We start from the raw sequence: 24453 nt of genomic DNA on the forward strand, positions 1-24453 counted from the left end.
CTGAACAGAAGTCATTTGGCATTTGTGAGTTTAACATTCATGGTTTCAGCAGTGCGCCAGTGATCTCACAAGTACTGCAAATATTTATTTGTTACTTTGTGAAGACAGGATACTGAATCCATGACCTGAGAAGCTAGTGTGTAAGCACCAGTCTCTTAGCTAGGAGGTGAGAAAAGCACACCGGCCAACCTCCACATCTCAAAAACTTTTTGCTGTTCTCTATTTTCATGAACTCAGTCTTATACACGGATAAAAATTTGGTTTTTCAGTATCTACCATAAGGTGGGAGTGGCTCATTTTTTCATTTATTTTGTTTTCACGGAATGGTTCTGAAACAAAGGTCAATTCTTTATACAATCATGCTGTGCAACAGATTCTATGAATTTCTTCAGATTTGGTGCTTGTGAATTACATTATTTTTATACTGTATGTATTATTTCTGCTTTTATATCAGGGTAGCAGAGGAGCACAAAAGTGACAAAGTGGCTGCTGAGTTAGAATCCTCCTGAGAGGGAACAGAAATTAAAATGGATTGTTAAATTGGGGAAAAGATGGATAGAATCGCTCAACTGCCTTTTAAATATGCACTGCATGATGACAGTGATATTATTATCTGTCAGTGGCAGAAGAGCAAAATTTGAATAATTTTATTTTCCTTTTTCCCCACAAATTAAAACCACAATACCCCACTGGTTCTCTTTTCAAATTAAAAATTATGAGACTTTGAGCGGGCATTAGGGAGTAGACAGAACAGTTACACTTGCAAGTCAGTTGTATTTCTATGCCCATGATGAAGATACAACCTGCCTATTTCATTCTTATATCATTGGAAATGCTGTGGCCTTTGCCTAGTTTTACCAGAAGCTTCATTTAATAACTAATTTTGATTGTCTACTATGTGCAGGGCACTGTATAAGCTACCAAATGGAAGCACTTGCCTTTCTTCAAGTTTACAGTAGGAGAGGAAGGCATGAATGTAACTTATAACCGAGGACAGAAGGCAGAGGTGGTGTTAAAAATGTAAAACAACCAGTGGGATAAAGCCAAGAGGCAACTGGGACAAACATAGGACTAAAGATATGGATGCCAGCAGTCAACAAGGATTCTACCTGCACAGGCATATGCCTGCTGGATGTTTGCACCCCCAGAAAGTGACAAAGGCTGTGGGAGAGAGACAGGCTGTGAACTCAGAAAAGTTCCTTCTGATTAAACGGATCAGAGGAAAGTATTTGGGGCTTTGAGGAATGGATGGAGTTTGAATAAATATTAGATGTAGGAAATGGCTGGAAATAAAAAAGGCATGAACTCAGAAAAGTTAGTGAATGTTCAAAGTTCAGCAGTGTTTCAGCTGTTTTCTGGATCGGGGGACACTGCAGATGGGCTGTGGGGTGGGGAGCTCAGGGGAGGACTGTAGGTGGATAGAGAGAAATTCTAGGAGACTGAAGACCAAGCCAGGCCCCGGACGAAGGAGTGGAGGGATTGTCTGGACCAAAGGAAAGATGCAGAGTGTGTGAGATACTTCATCTGCTCTTGTTCCTGTAGGCTTTTGGATGGCAGGAGAGAGAGAAACCCCGAAAGGAAGACCGAACTATAGGATTTCTGACCCTCTAGGCATGAACTGACCAACAAATCACTGCATTTGAATGAAAAATAATCAGAAATGACACGATTAAATTGCTTGCCTGAAGTATGCTGGGGGCTCGGATCAGAGATCTGACAAATATGGCAATAAAGAAAATCACATTTTCTGCTGACACGAATTTGTGATGGTGAAATTCATACCTGCGTTGCATCTAAAGCATTTAGCTCTTATTAAAAGTTGGATATTATCGGCAGATGACAGAACAGGAAGATCTTCAAGATGTCTAAATTAAACTATTCTTTTGCCAGTTAAACTCTTTTTCTCTTTATCTGATTCCACTGGAGATAGAAAACAGATCCTTTTCTCACCCTCTGTGTCTTTGATTATTTTTCTTGTTCAGGGCAATTCTTTTATTCCCCCTCTAGCTTCCTATTTGTCAAACCTTGATCCATTTCAGTTTCTCTATACTGGATGATGTTCAAACTGAACTATAAAAGTATGCCAAGATAATGCTGAAAAAAAAATGGCATTTTAGAAGGTATATACTCTATTAACCTAGTATACATTGTATTTTTATTTACTAAAAGTGAAAAACAAATTGCAAGAGATCATAGCTTTTAGACCTCAGAGTCAGTCTTGATCCATCTCATATTTATGAGCAATGTATATGACTTTTTATGGCCTTTATGATGGAAAACATTGTGCCTTCTCGTCTGAGTTGGCACTTACTTAAACTACCAATCTAAATGTTGACTTCTGGTTTGAATGGGCCATTATGCATTCCAGGCCTCTGAGGCCTTGGCAAATTAGTAAGTGTTTCTTTCATGGCAGAAGTCTTGCAGTTTGAAAAAGTTGTATGAAAATGCAACTCAAGTGTTCCCATAATGTAGAATGATTTTATTTTTAGTTTCTTTTGACAGATCACGAAGCAATCCAACTCCAGTCCCATGATTTCTGACTGGTAATGGCCAAGAAAGAGTGAGGGAAAATATTGTTCCATTTGGGGACAGAGAATATTTATTTGATCTGTTGGTACCTTGATGTGAGATCATTTTCCAGCTACTCCATTTCATGCTCTGCTCATTTCCTGAAGCACGCTTCTTATAAAGGGGCACAGTGATTAATCCCAGTCCTGGGAGAGGCAAGCCCATGGTTCTGATGGAGCAAACAATAGGAATACTTTCTCTTTCTTTCATAAACTCTTTGAACAACCCAGGAATCTACACATTTCACCCAGGAAACACTCTTGAAAGCAGCGGAAAGAATTCAGAGTTCATTCTTAGCACCTTCGTGGTCCGGCTGCAATGTTGAGCCTCAAATCACGATCTCTTGAAATCAAGCTAGATTTCCCCGCCATTTATTTATAAGCAAGAAAAGTTGACACTCTGTGTTCTGGGTCTGTCATAGTGTGTGGCTCATTTTCTATGTTGAGGATTAAAGGATTGGTTCCTGCAAATGAAAATATACTGTGATCCCTGCTAATCAGAAATTCTGCAGGTGGTTACATGGCTGAATGTAATATTACCTGTTGTTGGGAGTACTTTGTTAAGAACCTCAGGGGAGAGATAAGAGGAGAAAACAGAAGGTGACCAGCATTTAATAGGTTATGGTCATTGCCTTCATCGCCTTTATTTATTTTTCTGAATTTCTCTCATAATTTCCAGAGTGAGCTGCATCTTCATTTCACTATCTATTATTAAACACACCACCATGGCACCGCTGGTGATTGGGAAGTGCCCTAGATACTGGGAGCAGTGAATGAGAATGTGAATCCATCCTGAGGCTTGGAGTATGAATTAGTGTAAACGCCCTTTTGAACAAGGTACTTGACTTTGTTTTGCAGAAACATAGCTTTTGTTGCCTTTTAAATATCCTTTAATTCTCTCAGGGTGTGAAATCCTCTATTAATTTGACCAGTTTCTGTTACTCAAATCCCCTGTATCCAGGTAGGATATATACCTCAAACACTGCTGGATAATTTCCAAAATGTGGTTGAATGTATATCAAAATTTTCCATTCTTGAAGATTGCTTAGAGGAATCGAAACATACATTTTAACAGATAAAAGGAGTGATTATGAATTATTTAAATTGACAGTTTCAACAACATTTAACTTATTTATTCAATATAGTATTATAGTTCTATAGTACTATATATGGTACATATATCATTTAGTTTGTTTTATAATAGCAGCACATGGTCACTTAGGATAAATTGGAAGAGAAAGAAATGAAAGTTATTTTGATGTAGTTTCACACTCAGCAATAAAAACTGTTTGTATTTAAACATATTTTCCCAATCTTGGTATGTTTTTATAACTTGCTTCCTCACATATTTGTAGTGTTTCTCCCATGTTACTAAATATTTTTAAACATGTGCTTTTGTGACTGAATGACTTTCCATTAAACAAAATTGCCATAATTTCTTTAATGCTTTGTTATTACTCATTTAGCTATTTCCCATTGTTTGCTATTACAATCACATTATGGTGAATGTTTTTGTGCATATTTGATTATTCCTTTAGAAATTCGAATAAGAAAAATTCCTGAGGGTTAAATTATTGCATTAAAATATTAACATTTTAAAACGATATACACTGTCAAATTGCCCTTCATAATTTGCCCTGGCAATTTACAGTTTCTTCAATAGTGATTAAAATATGTTTTTTTTTTTAACCAGGATAAATCAGCTCTTCTAATAAAGAGAGTTTTTGATTTAAATAAAAGGTGTTTAAGATGTTAAAGAAAGGAGTTAATAATTTCAGAGGCTGTGATAGGTGACAGTGAGATGATAAAACAGAAAACCATGTATAGTCTATTTCCAATTCCTGCCCCTTCAGTAGTTTCTGTCAGTATGAGCTGCAATACCAATAAAAGTTGTTTTTATTGCTTGCTCGCTTTTCTTTCTTTCTTTCTTTCTTTCTTTCTTTCTTTCTTTCTTTCTTTCTTTCTTTCTTTCTTTCTTTCTCTTTCTTTTTTTCTTTCTTCTCTCTCTTTCATTCGTTTGTTCTTTCTCTTTCTTTCTTTCTTCTCTTTCTTTCTTTCCTTTTCTTTCTTTAGTTTTTGGTTTTTGTTTGTTTGTTTTGTATTTTAGAGGAAGAATAATTCCTAATACCCTCCGAAAACTTATATTGGTTTCTCAGACCAATAAAGTGTCACAGAAACTCTGATCAGTGTGATTTCTGAAGGACAGTGGATCAACATATGGATATTCAAGAGCTCCTCTTCCACAGGATTCATTTTACACTCTGTTCAAATGTGTCCAGCAAGACTTAAAGGCCTCCCAAACTATAGAAAGATCCTAATAAAAGCCCTAATCACAGATTACAATAGACTCTGCCTTATTCTTTCATCTATTGTCACACCCTGTCAGGCTTTCATTAAATTTCTGTCACAATAAGCCCTATATAATTCTCACACATCCTTCTCCTGTCCCTACCTCTAAGTCTTGGCCATGATGTGTTCTTTCCTAGTTCATCTTTTCTCAAACCAGTCTCTGTGACTCCAAAACTGTGCTTAAAATTTGTTTCCTTACAAAGTGTTCTGAATGTAATCTGTTCATTTTAGTCAATTCTTTCCTTAGGGTTTATTATAAAAAAATTTATGTTTAGAAATCATAGGGGCAAAAATTCATATGATTAAATTCTCACTGTATTGCAAAGCTCCTGTTTTTATTATTTTATTCTTCTGCTTTAATTTCCTATCCCCAATCCTATTTTTGGCTTGCTCTTTGGAAACCATTCTTATTTATTTAATGAAGGGCCTTTGACAGGTATGTGTACCTTTGAAAAATATACAGTGTTAGGATGTGGATGGGGATATATACCTGACATTGTACAATGGCTTTCATACTCTTTATTGCTTTTCCAAATCAACATTTCATTATTAAGATCTTCCGTAATGCTATATGAATATCTAATGAATTAATTCTGACTGCTACATTGTTTTCTATTGCTGGCAGATACCATATTTTAGTATCCTATTAGATACCATATTTAGTATCAATGTTCATTTTTCTTGTAAGGCTCTCCTGAGCTGCCCCACCTTTACTATCACAAGCAATGCTGTAATCAGTATTTTTATACTTATTTTCTTGTAGACATGTGGGGGAGTTTCTCTCAAATATATATGAAGAAATGGGGGTGGTTAAGTCATAAGAAATAATAAATGGAATAATCACTCCAATTATTTACTCCTCCATGTCCACACACCTTGACAGTTCTGCTTATGTGAAGTGGGGTGTGTTTCCCATCACATAACTTGCTTTGCCAATAGAGTGTGGGCAGAAGAAACAGTGTGCCGGTTCCAAGCCTAGGTGTGAAGACCCTTCCCATGTTTCCACTTGCCCTTTTGTGCCTCTGCCATTGCCATGATGAGAACATGCTCCAGCTGGCCTGCTAGTCAAGAAGGATGAGAAATATCTGGGGAAGACATCAACTCAACCAATACTGAGGCGCCCAGACTAGACAAACCTGCAGCTTGATACAGTCCCCAAGCCTTGTCCAGCCTTAATGAGCTGACTGGCAGCAGCAGATTAAAAAGAGCCTGGTGTAGATCAGCGAACTGCTTCCGCAGACACACAGTGGCATAAAGAATAAGTGTCTACTGTTGTAGGCTCCTGGTGTTCTGTAGTGAATTACAATGCAGCCATGGCTGATTGATAGAGATAAGCACACCTGGACTGCTTTCCAGAATGGCTGTGCCAGTTTATCCTTCCAACAGGTCTGGACAAGGGCTCTTGCTTCCTGTTATCCTTGTCTACAGCATTGGTCATATTATCACATTTTCTAAGTTTTCTTAATATGATGTCATAGCTTATTTCATTTTGAATTTCTTAGAAAAAAATCTCTTCATGCCGGGCGCAGTGGCTCACGCCTGTAATCCCAGCACTTTGGGAGGCCGAGGCGGGCGGATCACGAGATCAGGAGATCGAGACCATTCTGGCTAACACGGTGAAACCCCATCTCTGCTAAAAATACCAAAAATTAGCCGGGTGTGGTGGCGGGCACCTGTAGTCCCAGCTACTCGGGAGGCTGAGGCAGGAGAATGGCGTGAACCCGGGGGTCGGAGGTTGCGGTGAGCTCAGATCGTGCCACTGTACTCCAGCCTGGACGAGACTCCCTCTCAAAAAAAAAAAAAAGAAGAAGAAAAATATCTCTTCATACATATATGTATTAACCATATGGATTTCCCCTACTTTCAAGTGCCTATTTATGTCCTTTGTATATATTTTTTTCTTTAGATTGCTTGTTTTATTAGATTTGCAGGACTTCCCCAAATATTCTACATATGAAATCCTTGAAAGTTTTAGGCATTGCAGATATCTTTTGCTAGTCTGTCACTTGTCTGTCAGCATTATCTAAGGGTGTCCGTGGACTATTTAATTAATTTTGATATAATTCAGCTTATCAATTCCCAGCCTTCATATGCTTGTGTTTTTTAAAATTTAATCTTTTAAAAGCAATGATTCTCTAAACAAAGATTTCAAAGGTTTTATTCTATTAGCTTTTAACTTTTTTTTTTTAGCTTTCTCTTTTCATACTTACAATTTTAGTACATTTAGAGTTTACTTTTAAATATGTTGTATAACTTTTCATTGGTGTTTGTAAATACAATTTCTCTAAAAATTATGACTCTAAGATAATATGGCTAATTAAAAAACCAGTATATTAGGCGTGAACACTCAACTCACACATTTGTCTCTAAAGTTGTCATGTTAGGGTCCCTGTTATATCTACAAATGTTTAAAACCCCTTTGGAACTGCTCCTTCAGAATTTCCTTCAGTGGTTACATAACTTCTTTGAGAATATGCTTAATTGTGAAAAATTGAATCTGGATTTTGAAAATCACTCAAAATAAAGAGATTGATCAATGTCAGGAATATTAATTTTGATGAGAAAATGCATTTCATTTACCTGTTTATGTAAAGTTGTGTGTGTATGTCTGTGTGTGTGTGTGTGTGTGTTACTTTTGTTACTACTTTCCATAGATGCAATGTATCAAAGTATTGAAGAATATGGACCTGGACTACAGAATGACTGATTCAAATACTAGTTCCAAGGGGCCTAGATCAATTCTATATACCTCAATTTCTGCACAATAAACAAATGTGAGTATGAACTCATTCAATAGAATTATTGTGAGGATGGCATGAGTTAGTAGTGTCTTTTGTGGAGTGAGCATTCATCATAATCATTACCTGAGTCATCCCATATTATCTAAGAACCTTGCGTCTATGAGAGAAGGCCACTTCCTTAGTCCTACTTATTTGATGATTTTCTTTTTCATGGTTTTTGCTGGCAGCTGGATCCATCTTTCCTTACAACACACTGTAGTGAGCCTGGGGAAATAGCATTTTTCTGTATATTTGTCTTCTGACCCCTTTTGCATTTTAATTCTTTCTTCATCATACACCCGCCAATCAGAAAACAAAATTACTTACACACAGTATAATAACTCCATGAATATTCATTCCATACACTTTTGAGGCAAACAAGTAATTATTTCTCTGTCTCTCAGACTTAAGAGTTTATTCTCAGCTTGCTGCCCTTAGCACTCTCACAAACAGGTAAACACAGTAAATTTTTCTGTGATAGTTAGTAACCATCAGCTTCCATTAGCATGTGTTTAAAATGTGTAACAGTTGCAGCAGAATCCTATTTTTAAAATTTTGTCAGCTCCTAAAGGAATAAATTATAGCTTAAATCCAATATACAGCTCATAGGCCCTGGCATGCCACTAAGCAGTATTTTTAACCTTCAACAAAAATAAAACATTCCCTCAAATTCAGGATATTGTATCAGAATTAATGACTTAAATAGACATCTTATATTACTAAATTATAGGCAACAGTAACTACCCCACTGATTCCTAGTTATCAGAAATAGAATCCTTTTACATATTTTCTGTGGCTTAAATTTTCACCCTTCTTAATTACCTGCTTTTCCACTGTTGGCAGGCTTGTAGGGACAATTAAGTGCTAAGAGAATTATGAATGTTAAATTGGAGAAACAACTTGATGCTAAAGAAAGGGGATTAAAAATTACTCTTTTTTTCTGGAATATTTCTCAGTTTTATTTGTCAAAAATAGAAGAAAAGAAGAGAGGACAAGAGAGTACAGGAACAAAAAAACCAAAAACAGAGCTTGACAAAACCAAGTTTTCATGACATGCTTGGTTAGGACTAGCATTGTAATCTGAGACAACACTACGTAAATCATTCATTCCAATAATAAAATATGGGAGTATGACCACTGGCCTTATTCCCATCAGATCTATGTTGTAATCATTATAGATGAAAGTGATCAAGGTAGACCCAGACTCTGGCTAGATTACCAGAGGAGGTAGTGGAGGCAGTCTGGGGTGTGAATGAAGTTGGAAGCAAGCTGACATCTGAGAAAGTGAAAATGCTCTTCTGGCATTTTTGAGGTACTCAGATGAAGGAGCAGGGCTGAAGGGCAGCAAAGGTATATGGGTGATAAAAAGTATGGGGCAGAAGAAAAACAAGCTCATTGCAATCATCCTTCTACATAATCAAAATTAAAGATGACCGTTTACCAAAAAAGAAGAAAGTTGGTATGAAAGTCATGATGCTGAGTTCATTTTTATTGCATGCAAGAAATAAGGTGACAGGTTCAGAATGTAATAATGTATCAACAGGATCTGGCCCCAGCAGTTTTGTTGAGTATTGGCAGTGATAAATGATTCAAGACTAATGCCATCAAAGTAAATAGCTTCTGTTTCCATCACTGACTTTGTACATACTCAGGTGGCTCTGTTAAAGAGAATTAAATGCACAGCACCATATGGGAAGAATTATCTTGAGTTTTCTTTATGACTGACAGTAAGATAACACATTTTAACATGCAGGTTATGTTCAGACCAGTGAAGGTTGGGGTCATGAAGATTTTCTTTTAGATATTTGTCCTTATTTTAGAGTATGATGTTATAGCGCTGAGTAAGTTAAATATAGCCACTCCCCAGCAATACCTCAATCTACCACCTTCCTAATACATACATTGGCTTAATCTCTTCCTGAAGATTACATATATCTCAGGAATAAGCACCAACACTTATGATGCTGTTTATTTGGCATCAATCATCCAGCTCCTTAATAAAGCTCATCCATATTCAATTCAGCCTATGGGAGTCATACCACATTGTCAGCCAAAATATTAATATTTCAAGATATAATCTGATATAGATCAGAAGGCACTATGAGGGCAACTCAACAATTTACAGTTTCCTATTTATTCAGTACAGGTGCATTGTACTAAGTGTAACTAATGCCTCATGATGTTGTTTTCTTAGATCAGAAATTGTTGGAATCAATCAGTTATAAATCTTTAAGTCTGATTAGTTGTATACAAAATCAGGGTAATTCTGTAATGTGAACCAAATTACCAGGTTTTTGACCATGTAGTAATATATTTCACATTCATGGTAGACGTATATATCCTGAGCCTTTTTCAAGACTTTTTTTGTCTTTGTAGAAAAAGGCAGGAAGGAAGACAGGAAAAAAGATGAGGAAGAGAGGAAAGAAGATAGGAATGAAGACAGGAAAAAAGAAAGGAAGGAAGAAAAGAAGGAAGGAAGGAAGGAAGGAAGGAAGGAAGGAAGGAAGGAAGGAAGGAAGGAAGGAAGGAAAGAAAGAAACAATTGAATTAACTTCACCCTTCTTTCCCTACCACACAGGAGAAAAGGAGAATGGAGTTAAACCTCAAGGGTTAAAAAGGTAGACTGAAGTCTGATTAAGACTACTATTACTCGGCAGCTGGTATCAGCTAAAAGCAACAAGTTTTCTCTCCTCTCTCCCACCCCATTACTTTCTTCTTGCCTGGGTCAGCCTATAAGACTCAGCACAAAACTCAGATTGGCTGCTTTGATTTGCTAAAGCAAAGACTGGTCCTCACTGAAAATATATATATATATATATTTGTGTGTGTGTATATATATAATATATATGTGTGTGTGTGTGTACATGCTTATGTACTTGAGTCTAGTTGCAATATCTGCAATGTGATTACTCTGTTTTGTAAATCTTATAGTCACAATTACATACGTGCATATGTGCTAAATCCTTCCTTCCTTCCTTCCTTCCTTCCTTCCTTCCTTCCTTCCTTCCTTCCTTCCTTCCTTCCTTCCTCCCTTCCTTCCTTCCTTTCTTCCTTCTTTCCTTCCTTCCTTCTTTCTTCCCTGCATCCCTCCCTCACTCTCTTTCTCCTTCCCTCTCTCAAACATTAATTAAATATCTATTGTATTTCAGGCAGATCCATGACTTCTGGGAGCACACAATCTAGGAGGAACATAAGCATGGGAACAAATAATTAAAGAATAATGCAATAGTATAGTGAGCTATATTGACTGATTGATTGAATATGTTTGATGATCTCCACAAACTTTAGCCTGTTTGAGAGGCTGTTAGGTCTCAATTCAAGCATCTTAGAGACACTACTAGTGACCTCAGGATACTGATGCCATACAGAATTAGAATAAAGAAATTTATTGCCATCACAACTATTTCCTATACTTGCACTCTTCAATTGTTACTCCAACTAGTGGATTGTAGAATAAATCATCATCAAATGATATTTAAAACCTTGTATTTTATTACTAATGCACCTTGGAAACTATGATTAAATTGTGTTGAAAGTGAAACTAGAATCTTCAGGACTAGGATGCTGTAATCATCATTTTAGTGTTTATTACATTTACGTTATTAGTGAATCAGAGATATGACAAAAACCTCCAATTTATCAGAAAAAAATCATTAAAAATTGCAACTTTGAAGTTTCCAAGACCCATTCCCAATCTAAACAGGAAAGAAATGAGAGAGCACAGTGTTTCCAAACAGTTTGTAATGGGAAATCTGTATAAAAGTATTTACATAACCAAGAGAAGTGCCTAGAGAAAGGAGGAATTTGCAGGTAAATTAATGCAATGGTGCAATGGATTCACAGAAAAAAAATAAAAGGGGACTATTGTAAAGCCCAAAGGTGCACTTTACCATGAATAATTCCATCAAAATTATGCATGCAAATTAGATCAATTAAAGTGGAAGATGCTCAGTCACATACTGGTCTAAGAGTTAACAGTTGTGAGAATAGAACTAAAACCAATTCCAATTGAAATTGTCGAGAACATCCCAGGTTGAAAACAAAATAATTCCTAAAGGAACAAGAGTAAGTAAAAGCGTTATTTATTTTCTTTCTTTTTGTTTTTCTGAAGGCTGACATTAGAAAAAAATGTGCATATTTTGTCTGGCTATTTGTACATTTCTTTTCTCCCTGAACAACAAAATAACTGAGTGATACAAAACATAGACAAAAAAACCCAAAAAAAACATAGAAGAGAAAGGCACAAACCTTTTCTAAGGAATACAAAAAGGCCAATCAAAAGTAGGTCCAAAGTGGTGAGCCTAGTTTTATCAAAAATTGGAGATGACCATTTTTTCACCTGCTTTTTGTTAGAATTTTTCTATACTCACTGAAATCAAATACTTATTCTTAATTAAGGACGTATAAGAGAGAAATGTGAAAACTAAACATGTTATTTTAAGAAAAAGCATATAGATAAGGTGAACTGGTTTGCATAGCAAACTGTTTATGACTCAGATGTCTATGGCATCGAGAGCATTCTTCTAGTTTCAGATGGACTTCTGTATTTCTGGTCAGCTGTAGGTCGAGTAGCAGCTCTGCCTATGTAGGTAGGGCTTTCTAGCAAAATCAGGCACCAGCCCACTTGGAGACTGGGGTGCTTCAGTTCTTCTCCACATTGTCCTTCGTTGTGCAGCAGACTAGCCCAGGCTTGTTCTTAATGACAGATGCAGTAGGTTGAGACAGTGGAGGTACTCTCTTAAAAACCTAGGTTTGGAACTGGTGTGCTGTGGCTTCCCCCATATTCTGTTGGTCACACAGGTCAGAAGGGCATCCCAGATTCAAGAGGTGGGGAAATGGACTCCACCTCTTGATGGGGAGAGTTTCAAAGTCACATTTGCAAAGGGCCATTCGAGAGACGTTTATTTGGGCTACCAATGTAGTCAGTTTCTCTACACAAGAGATAAGCAGCTTTAAGGGAAACAAGACTTTATTGTAGACAAATTATTATAGGCTAGCAACATCAAAACCATTGCCCCACAAAATGACTTGTGCTGGGAAAAAAAGAAAAAAGAAAAAAAAAAACCCCAGCAGAGAACGAAAAGCGAACACTGAACCACAGAACAGTCTGTCCTTCATTACTCGTTCCTTTTAACTAGCATTATCTAATAATCACAAGAAGCTTTCCATGTTGTTGGCTTTATGCCATACTTCTAGCACAGTAAAAAACAACACTAGGTAACATTTATTAAGCACCTATTATTTACTAAGTAGTAGACTATCTGTATTACTAATCTCATTTAATCTTTAAAATGACTCTCTGATGTCAAACTTATTAAAAGAGAAAAAATGAAGGCATGGGGGAACTTATCAAAGAAAACACCCCTAATAAGTAATAGAATTTAAATCCAGAGTTATCTGAAACTCAACCACATGCTTTTCTTTATGTTTAACATGAGTGTTTAATTACATAATTAGAAATCTGCAGTATTCACTGCCTCTTCTGGTAACAAAAAGAATGCTTTAGCTTCATGGTCCAGGTGCCTTACAGGGGTCAAAGCCTAAGATGGTGTGTTGCTATCTTCCCACTTCAATTATTGGTTCACCTGTGGGATTCTGACTACTCAGTACTCTAGAGTGATTCTCAAGCTCCTTCTAGGATCAGTGGCTCACCAAAGACAGGCCAGCAGAGGTCAGTCCTGGTGCAGACAACAAAGAAGTGCTTTGTTTCTGTGGAGAATTTAAAAGCTATACTGAAACTACACCTTTTTTTTTTTTTCTTAATCACCACCTGCTGGCAATTCTAAACAAGGGTAATGAGAAAATACCCCTCCCTATCAATCTGTCTGTCTCTTTCCCCAATTTGGAATGTGTTGAGTATGATTATTGGAATGAAGATGCTAGCTTCTTTTTCTGAATTCAAATAGAGAATCCAAGGCCCCAGGAATTGTTGACAGTTCTCTTGTGAAAAAATTTGGACCTGTTAGTGCAGACAGCCCAGGGAAGTGGAGCCCAGATGTGGATTTGTTGACAGTCCACAAATGAATCAAGCCACACAAATGAATTTGCATTGGGCCTATACATTTTCAGCTTATCTGAGTGATTTCCCTCTTTTTAAAGACTGGTTTGTTTCAGAAATCCAACCAATAAATGAGATAGCATCATTTCTCCTCCTCCTCCTCTTCTTCCTCTTCCTCCTCCTCCTCATGCTTCTCCTCCTCCTTCTTCTTATGCCTCCTCCTCTTTTTCTTCCTCCTTCTCCTCCTCTTCCTCTTATTCTTTTTCTTCTTCTTCTCCTTTTCTTCCTTTTCTTTCCTCCTCTTCTTCTACATGGGGTCTTGCTTTGTCACCCAGGCTGACTTCATTCTATTTTAAAATCAACTACTAAGGTAAAGCTCTCTTTGGCTACTATAATTTGTGCTTATCACTCAGTTTCAGCAACCATTTTCTGTAAAGGGTTAGAGAGTAAATATTTTATGCATGTATGTAGTGTTAATGAAATTCTAATTTAATTAATTAATTAAATATCTACAAGTATATTTATAGTCTCTGTTACCTGCTAGTCAACTCCTCCATTGGAGACTGAAAGCAGCCATCAGCAAAATGTAAACAAATGATTGTAGATGTATTCTAGTAAAACTTTGTGCACAACAAAATTGGCATTTTATATATGTGCTTCAAAATATTTTCTTCCTCTGATTATTCCGCCAACCATTTGTCATTGTAAAAACCACTCTTAGGACGCAGACTTCACAAAACCAGGCAAGCTATCGTTTGCTGCTCCTTGTATCAGACCATTTTAAGTATTCATAGACACATGTATCTATGAAAAATAAATACTGTTGCTCTGTGATTTTGCAAAATATAAATTGTATTTATATATATATTGTATATATATACCAGTCTAAAACATGCATTTATAACTCAGTAAAGGGTTTTTACACATTTAACTGTTAGTCCAAATCCTCCTTTTTAACTGCTTCCTAATACGGCATGCTTAATATTGATATACTAATAGTTGATGCTTTATACTTATAGTGATATAATACTGGTAATCCTAAGAAATAGGTTGCTTCCGTCTTTTGTAGCAAACATTTTTACTCAAGTCACCTTATTCCCAGGCACAGTACTTTTTAGGGTACATGCTCAATTGCTACTAGAAATGTATTATGCACATTTTAAATTTTAAACCGTATGAGACTATCACATTCCTTACACCCTCACAATTGACACCATTAAATGTTTTAATATTTTGACAATCTGATAGATGAATATGTTGTTTGAATTTTTATTTCCCCGAATATTAGTGAAGTTGAATACATTTATGTACCTGCATTGGCCATATGTATTTTCTCTTCTGTGAATTGATCATTCCTTTTTTTGCTAATTTTTTATTGCACTACTTGTCCTTTCCTTATTGGTTTGTAGGAATTCTTTATATATTATCAATGAAAATCTTTTGTCATTACCTTGCAACTATTTTCTCCTAGAATGTCTACATCTATTTATTTGATTAGTATCACATTTTATCAATCAGAAATCCTAACACTTGATGCAGCCAAATTTATCAATTTTTAGTGTCTTATCCCAAGATCTTCCCTGTTTCAAAAACAGAAACATAATCATTTATACTTTCTTCTATTATTTTCTTGTATTGTCTTTTATATTTAGGTATTTTTAATCCATTCAGAACTTAATATTATAATTGCTATGGAATAATATAACTGTTTTTTTTTAAATAACTAGGCAATCATCTGAGAAGTACTTGTTGAATAATCTGTCATTTCTCCATTAATATGAAATGCTACATCTATCATGGTCTAATTTCCCAAATATGCATGGGTCAATTTCTGAATTATCTTTTTAATCCCTCTGATGTATTTGTTTATGCCTTAGCCAATTCTACACAGTTTTAATCACAATACCTTATCATATACTTTAATATCTAACAGGGAAAAGCCATCTTATATTATTTTTAAATATTGTCTTGTCTATCATCATGCATTTACTCCTATACGTGAATTTTGGAATTAGGTTTTCAACTCCCATGAAAAATTGTATTGGGATTTTGTTTGGGATTAATTGAATTGATATCTTAATAGGATAAGAATTGGCAGCCAAAATACTGAGTTTATGCATCTATAAATACGGAATATCTTTTCATATATTAAAGGGCTTTTAAAGGTTCTTCAGTAACATTCTGTATTTTCCCATGGATTAAAAAAATTAACTGGTTATATTTCTAGCTATTTTGTCAGTTTTGTGTCTATTGGAAATGGCATACTTTTTCTTATTATGCTTATTGTATTATAATTGGTTTTCTTATTATATTATAATTAATTATGCAAGTCTCTAGACAAGCTATCAATGTTTGTACATAAATGATTTTGTCTTATAATTTGCTATCTGAGATGATTATTTGCTATCATTAGCTATATTTGACTCCAGTGTTTTATGTGAATCATAACATAAATTTAGTAGCTTGCTATATTTTCCTATACTCTGTAATGATTTGTGTAAGTTGGGAATTCCGTGCTCCTTGAAGGTTTGTACATGTCATTTGTAAAATAATTAGGTCTTAGTAAGTTTTGAGGGCCAGGACATACTTTTAAGTTGTGATTTCAATATATTTGATTGATTATATTCTACTCAGATACTCTACTTATGTTGTGATAGTTTTTATCATTTAAACTTTCTCAGTATATCATGCATTTCAACTTTATTGGTTTAATGTTACATGTATGATCTTTACTTTTTAAACCTCTATCTTTTGTGCAGTTATATCCTAGACCATTACTATCTTTCTTATAGTAGAAAATCTAACTTTTAAGAACACAAAATTTAATTTGTACTTTATATTCAATATCAATATTTAACCAGCACCTAAGTCATCTTTCTCAACAGGAGATTGATATGCTTTTATTTCCTTCTCCTTTCTCTCATTTCTTCCTCCTACCTCTCATGCCTGATATTCTTTGGATTATTTTTTCCCAAGTGGCTACTGAAACTTATTTTTACATAGAATGTATAACACAAATCCCAGTTATTTAAAATTATACACAGAACATAAAAAGATGGTCACAAATATTAAAGATTATCATTGGCAAGGGTTCTGGTTAACTTTCCTTTTTATGTTTTTGTGTTTCGAATATCCCCCAAAATATCAATACTCAATTTTTCTTCATGAAATATATTGGCTCATATCTTTGATCTTCATGCATGAAAGAATCAAATTACAATAAAGGAGACAGAGAATCCACTTGTTAAACACACTGATTAAAAACTAATACTTATTTAGAATTAAGTTTTACTAGCTTTTGCATGGCATTGTTTCTTTCCTCTGCTTCTCCTGAATTCATTTTTCTGTAATTGGAGTATATCACCTAGTATTTCTTTCAGAAAGAGACTTTCAATGTTAACTTTGAGTGTCTTTGTATGTCTAATAGCCTTTCATCACCTTCTCAGTTGAATGATCCTTTAGCTCATGAAGTTCTAGGTTTCAAATGATTTTCCATCAATGTTTAGACAATGTCACAATTGGTCAAAAAGGAAAGGACATTAAATTCCACATATTATTTGATCTGAGATGACATAGAATAATTACTACTTATATTATCATAACTTGCATTTACAGAGCAGTTGCTCTGTTAGGAAAATAATAATAAATACATTATTTGGGTTATTTCATTTATTATTTATAATGACACAAGGTAGATATTGTTAGTTATCCAATTTTATAGGTGAAAAACAAACACTTAGAGAAGTGAGGTAATATTGAAATGGAAATAGAAATTATATAATAGAGTTGGGAAACACATAAAGGTAGTTTGATTAGTCTGACTTTTTTTAAACCTCTACTCCCACTTTCTGGAAGAAACCACCTGTAGTTTAATGTCATAAATTAAAAAGAAAAAAGATATTTTATTTTAAAATTGGGTAAAATGATCAGTGTGGCCATGCAGTGTTCAGAGTATATGCCTGCTGTCTTTTAAGACTGTCTAATTTTGAAATTATGGTTGAGCACTTGACATTGGCCTCTCAGTGGAAGAAAAAGTCACAGGAGCAAATCAGCCAGATCTTTTTGGTCAGCCTTGGCCATCCTTTCAGTTGATTATTGCTATAAAGGTAATGAGGCATTCTCAATGACAACCTAGTTAAAATTCTTGTAAACAAGTGCAAATTTACCTTCAGGGATGGTAGCCCATATGGGTCAAATTACCTCTGGAAAATTTATGATTTTCCAAAGGAAAGAACCCAATTTGAAAGAGTATGCTAAGTGGCCTGGTAAGTGACACATGTCTTTATGGTCTTAACAAAACCAAATCTAGGATAGTGGAAGGAATTCCTAGTCAAGAATTTCACAGAAGCCATTTCTGAATGTGGTGAACTAACTAATTTCTTATTTAAATTGCCAATTCCTCTGTGATTTAGGATTTTTGTTGAGATTATGTGACCTCAGAATTTCTGTGATCACTAAGGTCTCAAAACATTCATATTAATGTCAACTTGGCCATTCACTTCCTAAGAAATCACTGTGATCTTAACCAATTAAATGCCACTTTTAGAACCAACCCTTTTCTTGTGTTGTGGCCACTTACAAGCATTGTTGCAGAAAACTTCCATATTAGCTATATCTGCAGCTGTGCCTAGACCTACTGAATACAGTACAGGCCCTTTTGCTTGTGAATAATAAAGCTGATATGCCAAATGATATGAATTACCGTGATGGTTTCTTTGACTTTATCCAAGCATATATTTTGAAATACATTCTCTTTCACAGTGACCTTTCTTTTTTCAAAGGTTTATCACATCCTTGAATTTATAAGCAGAATGTTGACGTCATTTGTTCTGGTTATTTATTGTCGTGTAACAAATGTTCCTAATACTTAGCAACTTAAAACAACAAACATTGTTTCTCAATGTCTGTGGGCCAGGACTTAAGCACAGCTTAGCTAAGTGCCCCAGCTCAGAGTCATAAGGCTGCCATCAAATGGTCAGTGTGGTTTGCCTTCATCTAATGGCTAACTTAGGGGATGATCCACTTACACGTTCACTCATGTGGCTATTGGCAGGCCTCAGATTTTCTTCGCCTTTTGGTCAGGGGCATCAGTTGCTTGCCACCTGGGCCTCTCCACAGGGCAGCTATCTTTTGTTGGAGCAGGTAATTGAGGGAGCAGATAGGGCACTAGAGACAGAAGCCACAATCTTTTTGTAACCCAGTTGCAGAGGTGACATCCTATCACTTGTTTCATAGTCTATTCATATGACGTGAGTCAATAAGTTCAGCCAACACTCAAGGGGAGGAAATAACAAAAAAGTTGTGATGACCAAGAGGTAGGGATAAAGGCCATTATAGAGTCTACCTGTTGCTTATTTCTCCACAGTGTCTGCTGAAGTTGAAGTATACAAATTGACTTGTAAATATATTGGAGTATTTCTGTGGAGTGCTTCTGATAGCCAGCTTATTTAATAGAGGGTCATAACTCTCTAGGCAAGAATATAATTCTAAGCTCTTTAACTTTTATGCATAGTATTAATATTGATTCTAGAATAGCTGACAAGCTATATCTATATGTGTATAGATATCTATCTTTCTTTAAAGTTTATAATTGTTAATTGAGTGCTTACACTATGCCAGGCACTTTTCTAACCAACCTGTAAAATTCCTTTGCATAGTGGGTCGTATTCCCATTTTACCAAAGAAGAAACTCAGAGAGCTGATTTGTCAAGCACTCAGGATTACATAGCTAGTAAGCTGGGTAATTGGGGCTAAAACCTAAACATAAAACCTGCCCTACACTTAGCCCAAGACCTGTCCAGAAAATCCACCTTTGAAAAGACTTTCATTTAGCTTCCACCAAAAATGAATTTAGGACAAATAATATTTTATACGAGTAATCCAGGTAGCTAATCTAAACCCTGGTTCATCAATATAATCAACTGGGGGATTTAAAGTATACATAGTTGTGTGGGCCCCATTTCAAGACCCATTGAATCAGAATTTCTGGGAATGTCTGGGAATACTTATATATTTCCAATCTGGAGACATTCCCCAGGTAATTCTGATGGTCCAGGTTTGAGAAATGCTGATGCAAGGCTTACTTAATCATTTGTCCTACTAAATTAATGTTTCTCAAGATGTGGTCAATTGAGCTGATGTCTATTAAATAGTAATCTCTTAACAAGAATTCCTAGAACTGTATCTTAAGCAAGCTTCCTGGGAGAATCTTGTTTACATTAAAGTTTGAGAACTATCAATATACCCTTCTAAGTTCTACTCTTAAAATACCTTAGTTTGGCTGCCTAGTATCATCACAACTGACAAACTACTCTTGAGTTTTTGGTTTTGTAGATGATCCAAAAACAATAACAAAACAAACAGAAAACCCAGGTATATAGAGAACACTTAAATAATCTTTGCAAAATTATTATTAGGTATCTTCTATTGATTGTGATTTGCCAGGCAATAAGCCAAAGATAACTTTAATGTTTAGTAATGTTAATTACACCTGGTTTCAGGTTGAATTATTGTTCCTTTTTCTACACCATTATTCTTTGTTGAAGTAGGAGGAATGGCTGTCCTGTGCATTGTAGGACATTTACAAGCAACCCTGGCTTCTACCCACTACCAGTAACAATCCACCCATCCAGCTCCCTTAACCCCAGCTGTGACAACCAAAAATGTCTTTATACATTGCCAAATGTCCCCTGGATAGCAAAATTGCTCCAAGTTGAGAACCATTGAATTACATGATTATCTCTTCTCACTCACTTTATAGTTAACAGTCTCACATAAGTATTTTAATTGTAAACTACTTTGAGCATTCATATAAGTAGAGTTGTAAATTATAAACATATTTGGAAGAAAGACAATTATAACTTTATTAAAAAATTCATTAATATTCAGAAATGGATTGAAGCTTTACATAATAATCAACAGATTCCAAAATAACTTAATAGGTTTTTCACTTCAATACGACCTTTTTGAGATCTGTGAAATTGCTTGCCATCCTGAGCTTGTTTTCTTGTGTAAAAATTTAGCTAGGATTATCAACAATACTTCAAAAATGCATCATAGTTCTTTAGTTCATGATAGCAGGTGTAATCTGTGCATGGATACTACAGCAGATAACATATTACATAGAACTGGTCAAGTGAAGGGCAGAAGAAAGGAATCACAGGGTTAGTATTTGTCCTTCATTATATTTGTTTTTTTATTTATTGCTCAGGAAAATGTCCTAAAACATTTGTCATAGCTCTGTTTGATGCTGGCTCCAGATAATCATCGGTCCAGAAAAATAAGTATTTATTTATGGTATTTGAGATGGAGTTAATCTTGGATTTTTAGAGCTAGCTCTCATTAAAATTACTAGCATTTCTATTTGTATTTTTTTCCTGTCTGTTAATATTTTGAAAAGAAATATTTAAGTACCAAGTGACTATATCTATGTGCCTCCAAATATGGGAATAAAAAATGAAAGCTATAGTCATCTAGATGTTTCCTATGTTTGCATGTTTTGTTATATGTTAACAACTCTAATTAAAACCAAACAGGACAGATAATAACAGGAGGCCCCATTTTCCTACATACTCACATAAAAGGGCGCATGAGAAAATTGGGGTAATTTGAGGACATTTTATGTTTACATAATTAGAAAATATGTACTTCACTAAAATTCACTTCTCTTTTTAAAATGTCTAAAACACAGAGATATACTGTTATGTTACATTTAGGACTCTGGTATGCATTAGAATTATACTGCTTTACATAATTAGAAGGCCACTGAAAATAAAAGTAGTTTACTTTCATTCAATTAACACTAATCAAGCACATACATTATGCAGATCTTGTGCTAGATGCTGGAAAGACTAAGATGAATAATTATGGTTTCTGCCTTTGGGAACTCACAGTCCAAGGGAGGAACAGACAGTTAAGTGACTAGTGGTAGCATAAAGGGCAAAGAGGTGCATACTGTACCATGGGAACACAGGCCCTAGATGGAGGGACCAGCAAGCAGCTCTGTGTGGCTGGAGATCACAGAGCTCAGTGGGAGGTTGTTTCAGAACGTGGGCTGTAATGGTGGGCTGCAGACTTCATTCCCTAGAGATAAAATAAAGTGAAAGTATTTTCTTCAGTTACATTTGCTAGAGTTATACAAAAGCGGGATAGTAGTTTTAGTACTTTTTTGCTGCTTTTACTGTAACAAAATAAATCAAGTTTTTGTTTTTGTTTTTAACTCAGATCTGACCAGTGGTATATTTACCAATAAGAATACTCAAAATCAAAAAAATAATATCTCTATTACTTGGAACTTCTGGTTTCCAACAGAAAATTTTTTTCCTCTAACTACACAACTTTCACTAGTGTTATATAAGAACTTTTTCACTAGTGTTATTTAAGAACAAGCAAAGCTTGAAGTGACAAAACTTGTGGATGTATTTTAATTTCCTGAAGGCCATGTCAATCATAGACTCGGTGCTCCATATTTTAAACAATTGAAGCCGATTCCTGTCATATTTTTTTTTTTCATACTAGGACGGTGGCTAAGGTTTTGACTCTATCTTTAGGTAATTTGATATCATAAAACCCATGCCCAAGCATTAAGTCACACTAGCCTATTGGGGTGCTTAGGATATATCCAAGTGTGTTAAGTCAAGGGTACCATCAGTAACAGCCTTGGCTTCCCAGGTAGTTGCTCTCTTACTCACATGTCCTCCTTCCAAATTAGGTGTCCCAAGCCTCCTGGTCTTTTTTCCCTTTCTCTTTGCCAACTCTACTAGTAGGAAAAAATCCGATATTTACATCTAGGTATAAATTTACACTACTGCATGCTTCTCTCTGGGTTACTGGCTTTTAAGGTCTTACCTTTTATTTTGTATACAATAAATTGTGATATTTTTGAGTAGAAAAAGGAGACAACATTGAATGAATGATGTTAATCCAACCCTGTCTCAGTACTTAGTACAATGTGGAAAGTGGGAGATGCTTAGTAACTACTTAAAGGCCCATCAAATATTAGCTGCTTAAGAAAGGAAAGCAAAGTATGTAATTTCCTATCTTTAAATCATGTTAGAGGTGGAAGAGTATATTAGAGACCATTTATTTTAGTCCCCTCACTTTACAGATTAGCGAATTGACAGCTAGCAAGTGAAGAACCAGGAGCCCAGGGTAGCACAGCTGGAAAGAGAACTCAGATCTCCTCAGCACAATCCATTTCCCACTATGCAACATGCTATTTCCCACGGAACAGACAACACAATTTCTGATGCAAAAGACTGAAGGTGGATAGAGTTTGTAATACATAAATCTTAGCCATGGCATTTTGACTCTTATATTATTATTTCTGACAATCTTTACCATGACATTAGTCAAGCCCTAGCACTGGAAACACTCTACAGGATTGCTCTTCATCAATTATGACAACTTTTGCTTTGTTTTCAGAAGTACTAATCATTTAATCACTATGTTCTGTTTACATTTCATCATATATGCCTTTTGTTTTGTTTTGTTTTTTATTTCCATAGGGTTTTGGGGGAACAGGTGGTGTTTGGTTATATGAGTAAGTTCTTTGGTGGTGATTTCTGAGATTTTGGTGCACCCATCACTTGAGCAGTATACACTGCAGCAAATTTGTAGTCTTTTATCCCTCACTTCCCTCCCACCCTTTTCCCTGAGTTTCCAAAGTTCATTGTATGACTCTTATGCCTTTGCATCCTCATAGCTTAGCTCCTACTTGTGAGTATGAACATATGATGTTTGGTTTTCTACTCCTGAGGCACTTTACTTAGAATAATGCCATTTCCACTCAGGTTGCTGTGAATGCCATTATTTCATTCCTTTCTACATATATGCCTTTTTGTTGGTACAGTTGAGTGTATGTGTTTCATTTTTACTGAGAGCTTTGAGTCCCAGTTTCATCATTTTTTGTCAAATATATGTCCCACTTACATTTGTAAGCCAAATGTTCCCTAGGCTTACCAGCCTATAATGACAAAATGAAAATACATTTCCTTTAATAACCATATTATGATAACTTAGAACTGTCATCAAGTTCGACTACAGGGAATCCAGTCTCTCACCAAGTTCCACCCGGAAATGTTTAAGTACTCTACAACTCGAGGTTGTCTTCTCAGGTTTTATCAGTCTTCTGTTTTCTACTCTGCCCAGTGAGTTGCTACTTGCTCCACTGCAGGTCACCTCTTGATATTCTTAGAATGCAATGTCTCTGGAGCAGTTATGCTTTCCCCAACCCATGCATTCTCAATAGGGGTGATAGCAAACCCACAGGGGTGAAAATTGGTTTTGGGGGGGTGATAATACCTTACTCTTTTTATGTATAAGGCACAGAAGTGCATATGGGTATGTAAAAAGATATATACAGTCTATCTGTAATATTAAAATTTCATAAAGGGAGGTGATTAGGGGAAAATTGCCTAACAAGGATTCTTAGAGGGTTGGTAACAACAACAACAAAAAAGTTGAGAAACACTGTTTTAACCCTTGATTCCAAGTGTGGAAACAATGCTAACCCCTTCCTCTAACTTTGTGTAGTCTGGCTTAGACTAACCTGCAGGTGTTTTACAAGATCTTACTAAAGATTCTGGGGGTTTAGAAGATGAGCATCCTGGATTAGTGCTAAATGTGGTTTCACTCAGATCATGTCTGCCCTTAGGGTGCCTCACAACCTGCTTCCCTGCCTGCTTCCTTTTCTGTCTGGCGCTGCTGCTTTTCAGGGTGATCGACCCTGGGAATCCCCCCTTCCTTAGGATACTGGTCA

At 35.7% G+C, this 24453-nt stretch overlaps 1 long non-coding RNA gene across 7 annotated transcripts in view; it reads left to right on the forward strand.

Moving 5' to 3' along the window:
- Positions 1-24453, forward strand: part of LOC102131474 (uncharacterized) — a 183116-nt gene that overhangs the window by 122614 nt on the left and 36049 nt on the right. For 5 of the 7 annotated variants that reach the window (XR_010585778.1, XR_010585776.2, XR_012433225.1 and 2 more), the window contains exon 4: positions 3247-3404. The exons of the other annotated variants lie outside the window; for them this stretch is intronic. This is a non-coding gene — a long non-coding RNA (uncharacterized lncRNA). The remainder of the gene's footprint in view (positions 1-3246; positions 3405-24453) is intronic. 7 annotated transcript variants of the gene reach the window in all.

The sequence above is a fragment of the Macaca fascicularis genome, chromosome 3, assembly GCF_037993035.2.
Source record: "Macaca fascicularis isolate 582-1 chromosome 3, T2T-MFA8v1.1".
Taxonomy (NCBI): domain Eukaryota; kingdom Metazoa; phylum Chordata; class Mammalia; order Primates; family Cercopithecidae; genus Macaca; species Macaca fascicularis.